Genomic DNA, 6974 nt, shown 5'->3' on the forward strand with positions numbered 1-6974 from the left:
ATTTGTAATATGAATAAATATATGAACAAATATAGGAATATCTCAGTATGTGGAAAAATCATGAGACTTTATTATGTGAGTCAATTTTTTATGTCCAGACGTGTGGATAACTAAGTATATTTAAATACAATTTATTTTATCAGTGAAATAATGTACAGAGGTGATAATGCTGCTTAGGTCACCTGGGAAGTGAACCTAACAAAGAAATATATACACAGGCAGTTTATTTATTGGGAAGTGCTATCTGGATAAGGACCTGTTGGAGTGGAGAATGAAGCAGGATGGACAGAGGAAGCTATATTCTTGGCAACTCCAACACATGTCTCAGATGATCCCATCAGGGACCTCTGCAGTTGGGATGGCCAAAGATATCTTGAACTGAGGCAAGTGCCAAACCTTTATGGCCCTACATCAGTTATTGGATGTGCATTACCATTGGAAAAGACCCTGATGCTGCGAAAGATTGAAATCAGGAGGAGAGGGGGATGACAGAGGATGAGATGGTTGGATGGCATCATCGACTCAATGGAGACGAGTTTGGGTAAACTCTGGGAGTTGGTGATGGTCAGGGATGCCTGGCATGCTGCAGTCCATGGGGTCACAAAGAGTTGGACATGACTGAGTGACTGAACTGAACTGAACCAGAGAAAGAGGCAGGATTCTCAGGTGAATTAGTCTCTTTAGCCAGGGGCAATTTCCAAAGAGTGACTCAGCAAAGAGCTGTCAACCACCAGTAAGCCCAGAATGAATACCTTAGTCTTAACTTGCAGGGAAGGGTGGGAACCTGTGAGGCACATGAGACATCCATTGCAGACAACCAAAATAAACAGCGAATAATTTCAGCAAGGTTCTGTCTCAATCCCAAATATAAACATACTTAAAACTACAAAAGAGTAAACTCTCAGCAAGAAAACCAAGAGACAGCTTTTTAACTGCAGCTGCTGGAATTATGGTAAATTTTGATTGTGAGAGAGAAGCAACAAGCAAGAAGAAAAGGCTTTGCAGTAATGAGAGAGATTCAGGGACTATTCATTCTAGAGGATATTTTTTCCCTACTTTAAGTCAGCTAAGTCTATAAACCTCCTACTCACACTGCATTTTACCCTAAATCATTCATAGTCAATCATACTCCAATGGTGTATTTCCAGAACATGAACATTGGAGAACATATCTTTAAATACTTAATGTGTAACATTGCATGGCATTTTTCAATTTACAAAATACTATCATATACATTGTCATTTAACTCTCATAATAACCCCATTCATTTAAAACACTTACTCAAAATCATGTGACAGTATCAGTTTCTGAACTAGTGGCTTAATTTTTGTGATGACAAGAAAATTGTCTTTATTATACACTGAGGTGTCACTAATGCCGACCTCAGTGTCTGAAACAGTAGCATTCAATAAGTAATCACTGAATAAATTTCTGACACGGACTTATGTTTTCTTTACTATCTGTGATGTTTATGCCATTACCTGATATATATGCATATATGTAGCACCCGCGTGTGTGTATGTGTATGCACAAGCAGGTTTGTACAGAATACATGATACATGTAGTTGAATAAATTATACCATGTTTATTCCATAAAATAGGACTGATATTTACTCCAGTATCCTTGCCTGGAGAATCCCATGGACAGAAGAAGCTGGCAGGCTACAGTCTATGGGGTCACAAGAGTCAGACATGACTGAGCAACTAATAAGCACACACACACATACATACATATTTATATATATAAAATTCCATTTTTTGAGCAGGAATATTAGAAAAATTTGAATCCATTTGATTTTTAGTCATTATTCTCTTGGTCAATTTGGATAGGAGTTAATCTGGCCTTAGAAAATCAGAAGTGGAAGAAAAGTTTTATGATAAATCAAAGTCTCTAACATTTGGGAGAAAATCACCATCCAAAGAATTTTTTTTTTTTCCCATTGGAGGCTAATTACTTTACAATATTGTGGTAGTTTTTGCAATACATTCACATGAATCAGCCATGGGTGTACATGTGTTCCCCATCCCGAATCCCCGTCCCTCCCCATCCCATCTCTCAGGGTCATCCCAGTGCACCAACCCTGAGCACCCTGCCTCATGCTTCGAACCTGGACTGCCGATCTATTTCACATATGATAATATACGTGTTTCAATGCTATTCTCTTAAATCATCCTACTCTTGCCTTCTCCCAGAGTCCAAAAGTCTGTTCTATACATCAGGGTTTCTTTTGCTGTCTTGCATATAGGGTCATCATTATCATTTTTCTAAATTCCATATATATGCATTACTATTCTGTATTGGTGTTTTACTGTCTGACTTACTTCGCTCTGTATAATAGGCTCCAGTTTCATCCACCTCATTAGAACTGATTCAAATGAATTCTTTTTAATGGCTGAGTAATATTCCATTGTGTATATGTACCACAGATTTCTTATCCATTTATCTGACGATGGAAATCTAGGTTGCTTCCATGTTCTGGCTATAGTAAACAGTGCTGCAATGAACATTGGGGTACAAGTGTCTCTGGTTTCCTCCGTGTGTATGCCCAGCAGTGGGATTGCTGGGTCATATGGCAGTTATATTTCCAGTTTTTTAAGGAATCTCCACACTGTTTTCCATAGTGGCTGTACTAGTTTGCATTCCCACCAACAGTGTAAGAAGGTTCCTTTTTCTCCACAACCTCTCCAGCATTTATTGTTTGTAGACTTTTTGATAGCAGCCATTCTGACCGGCGTGAGATGGTACTTCATTGTGGTTTTGATTTGTATTTCTCTGATAATGAGTGATGTTGAACAGCTTTTCAAGTGTTTGTTAGCCATTTGTATGTCTTCTTTGTAGAAATGTCTGTTTAGCTCTTTGGCCCATTTTTTGATTGGGTCATTTATTTTTCTGGAATTGAGCTGCAGGAGTTGCTTGTATATTTTTGAGATTAATTCTTTGTCAGTGGCTTCATTTGCTATTATTTTCTCCTATTCTGAAAGCGGTCTTTTCACCTTGCTTATAGTTTCCTTCGTTGTGCAAAGCTTTTAAGTTTAATTAGGTCCCATTTGTTTATTTTTGCTTTTATTTCCATTACTCTGGGAGGTGGATCATACAAGATCCTGCTATGATTTATGTCAGAGAGTGTTTTGCCTATGTTTTCCTCTAGGAGTTTTTTAGTTTCTGATCTTACATTTCAATCTTTAATCCAGTTTGAGTTTATTTTTGTGTATGGTGTTAGAAAGTGTTCTAGTTTCATTCTTTTACAAGTGGTTGACCAGTTTCCCCAGCACCACTTGTTAAAGAGATTGTCTTTTCTCCATTGTATATTCTTATCTTCTTCATCAAAGATAAGGTGTAGACAGGTGCGTAGATTTATCTCTGGGCTTTCTATTTTGTTCCATTGATTTAAGTTTCTGTCTTTGTGCCAGTACCATACTGTCTTGATGACTGTTGCTTTGTAGTATAGCCTGAAGTCAGGCAGGTTGATTCTTCCAGTTCCCTTTTTCTTTCTCAAGATTGTTTTGGCTATTTGAGGTTTTTTGTCATTCCATACAAATTGTGAAATTATTTGTTCTAATTCTCTGAAAAATACCGTTGGTAGCTTTATAGGGATTGCTTTCAATCTATAGATTGCTTTGGATACTTCACTCATTTTCACTATATTGATTCTTCAGATCCATGAACATGGTATATTTCTCCATCTATTTGTGTCATCTTTGATTTCTTTCATCAGTGTTTTATAGTTTTCTATATATAGGTCTTTGGTTTATTAGGTAGATTTATTCCTGAGTATTTTATTCTTTTCATTGCAATGGTGAATGGCATTGTTTCCTTAATTTCTCTTTCTGTTTTCTCATTGTTAGTGTATAGGAATGCAATGGATTTCTGTGTGTTAATTTTATATGCTGCAACTTTACTGTATTCATTGATTAGCTCTAGTAATTTTCCAGTGGAGTCTTTAGGGTTTTCTATGGCAATCCACTCCAGTACTATTGCCTGGAAAATCCCATGGACAGAGGAGCCTGGTAGGCTACAGTCCATGGGGTCACAAAGAGTTGGACACAACTGAGTGACTTCACTTCACTATGAAGAGGATCATGTCATCTGCAAACAGTGAAAGCTTTACTTCTTCTTTTCCCATCTGGGTTCGTTTTATTTCTTTTTATGCTCTAATTGCTGTGGCGAAAACTTCCAAAACTATGTTGAATAGTAATGGTGAGAGTGGGCATCCTTGTCTTGTTCCTGACTTTAGGGGAAATGCTTTCAGTTTTTCACCATTGAGGATAATGTTTGCTGTGGGTTTATCATATATGGTTTTTATTATGTTGAGGTATGTTCCTTTTATGCCTGCTTTCTGGAGGGTTTTTAATCATGAATGGATGTTGAATTTTGTCAACAGCTTTCTCTGTATCTATTGAGATAATCATATGGTTTTTATCTTTTAATTTGTTAATGTGGTGTATCACATTGATTGAGAATACTGAAGAATCCTAGCATCCCTGGGATAAAGGTCACTTGGTCATGATGTATGATCTTTTTAATATGTTGTTGGATTCTGTTTGCTAGAATTTTGTTAAGGATTTTTGCATCTATGTTCATCAGTGATATTGGACTGTAGTTTTTTTGTGGCATTTTTGTCTGGTTTTGGTATTATGGCGATGGTAGCCTCATAGAATGAAAGTGGCAGTTTACCTTCCTCTGCAATTTTCTGGAAGATTTTGAGTAGGATAGGTGTTAGCTCTTCTCTAAATTTTTGGTAGAATTCAGCTGTGAAGACATCTGGTCCTGGGCTTTTGCTTGTTGGAAGATTTCTGATTACAGTTTCAATTTCTGTGCTTGTGATGGGTCTGTTAAGATTTTCTATTTCTTCCTGATTCAGTTTTGGAAAGTTTTACTTTTCTAAGAATTTGTCCATTTCTTCCAACCTGTCCATTTTACTGGCATATAGTTTCTGATAGTAGTCTCTTATGATCCTTATTTCTGTTTTGTCTGTTGTGATTTCTCCATTTTCATTTCTAATTTTGTTGATTTGATTCTTCTCCTTTGTTTCTTGATAAGTCTGGCTAATGATTTGTCTATTTTATTTATCATCTTGAAGAACCAGTTTTTAGCTTTTGTTGATTTTTGCTATGGTCTCTTTTGTTTCTTTTGCATTTATTGCTGTCCTAATTTTTGTGATTTCCTTCCTTCTACTAGCCCTAGGATTCTTCATTGCTTCCTTTTCTAGTTGCTTTAGGTGTAGAGTTAGGTTATTTATTTGATTTCTCTCCTGTTTCTTGAGGTAGGCTTGTATTGCTATGAACCTTCCCCTTAGCACTGCTTTTACTGAATCACGTAGGTTTTGGGTTGTTGTATTTTCATTTTCACTCATTGTTTTACATATTTTGATTTCTTTTTTGATTTCTGTAGTTTGGTGGTTATTCAGAAGTGTGTTATTTAGCCTCCATATGTTTGTATTTTTAATAGTTTTTTTTCCCCCTGTAGTTGACATCTAATCTTATCGCATTGTGATCAGAAAAGATGCTTGAGATAATTTCAATTTTTTTGAACTTACCAAGTCTAGATTTATGGCCCACGATGTGATATATCCTGGAGAAGGTTCCATGTGCACTTGAGTAAAAGGTGAAATTCATTATTTTGGGGTGAAATGTCCTATAGATATCAATTAGGTCTAATTGGTCCATTGTATCATTTAAGTTTGTGTCTTCTTGCTAATTTTCAGTTTGGTTTATCTATCCAAAGATGTGAGTGGGGTATTGAAGTCTCCCACTATTATTTTGTTACTGTTAATTTCCCCTTTCATATTTGTTAGCATTTGCCTTACATATTGCAGTGCTCCTATGTTGGATGCATATATATTTATAATTTTTATATCTTCTTGGATTGATCCTTTCATCATTATGTAGTGTCCTTCTTTGTCTCTTTTCATGGTCTTTATTTCAAAGTCTATTTTATCTGATATGAGTACTGCCACTTCTGCTTTCTTTTGGTCTCATTTGCATGAAATATCTTTTTCCAGTCCTCCATTTTCAGTCTGTATATGTCCCTAGGTTTGAGGTGGGTCTCTTGTATACAGCATATACAGGGGTCTTGTTTTTGTATCCATTCAGCCAGTCTTTGTCTTTTGGTTGGGGCATTCAACCCATTTACATTTAAGGTAATTATTGACAAGTATGATCCCGTTGCCATTGACTTTGTTGTTTGGGGCTTGAGTTTATGAACCTTTCTGTGTTTCCTGTCTAGAGAAGATCCTTTAGCATTTGTTGAAGAGCTGGTGAGGTGGTGCTGAATTCTCTCAGCTTTTGCTTGTCTGTAAAGCTTTTGATTTCTCCTTCATATTTGAATGAGATCCTTGCTGGATATAATAATCAGGGTTGTAGGTTTTTATCTTAGTGTTCTGCTATTCCCTTCTGGCCTGAAGAGTTCCTATTGAAAGATCTGATGTTATCCTTATGGGGATCCCCTTGTGTGTTATTTGTTGCTTTTCTCTTGCTGCTTTTAGTATTTGTTCTTTGTGTTTGATCTTCATTAATTTGATTAATACGTGTCTTGGGGTGTTTTGCCTTGGGTTTATTCTGTTTGGTACTCTCTGGGTGTCTTGGACTTGGCTGGCTATTTCCTTCCCCATTTTAGGGAAGTTTTCAACTATTATCTGGTTAAGTATTTTCTCATGGCCTTTCTTTTCGTCTTCTTCTTCTGGGACTCCTATGATTCGAATGTTGGGGCATTTAACATTGTCCCAGAGGTCTCTGAGGTTGTCCTCATTTCTTTTAATTCTTTTTTCTTTTCTCCTCTCTGCTTCATTTATTTCCACCATTCTATCTTCCACCTCACTAATCCTATCTTCTGCCTCAGTTATTCTACTGTTGCTTCCCTCCAGAGAGCCTTTGATCTCACTTATTGCATTATTCATTATCAACTCTTGATTGTACATGATTTATTATTGACTCTTTTTTATTTCTTCTAGGTCCTAGTTAAACTTTACTTGCAT

This window comes from Cervus canadensis, chromosome 2, assembly GCF_019320065.1.
Source record: "Cervus canadensis isolate Bull #8, Minnesota chromosome 2, ASM1932006v1, whole genome shotgun sequence".
NCBI lineage: Eukaryota > Metazoa > Chordata > Mammalia > Artiodactyla > Cervidae > Cervus > Cervus canadensis.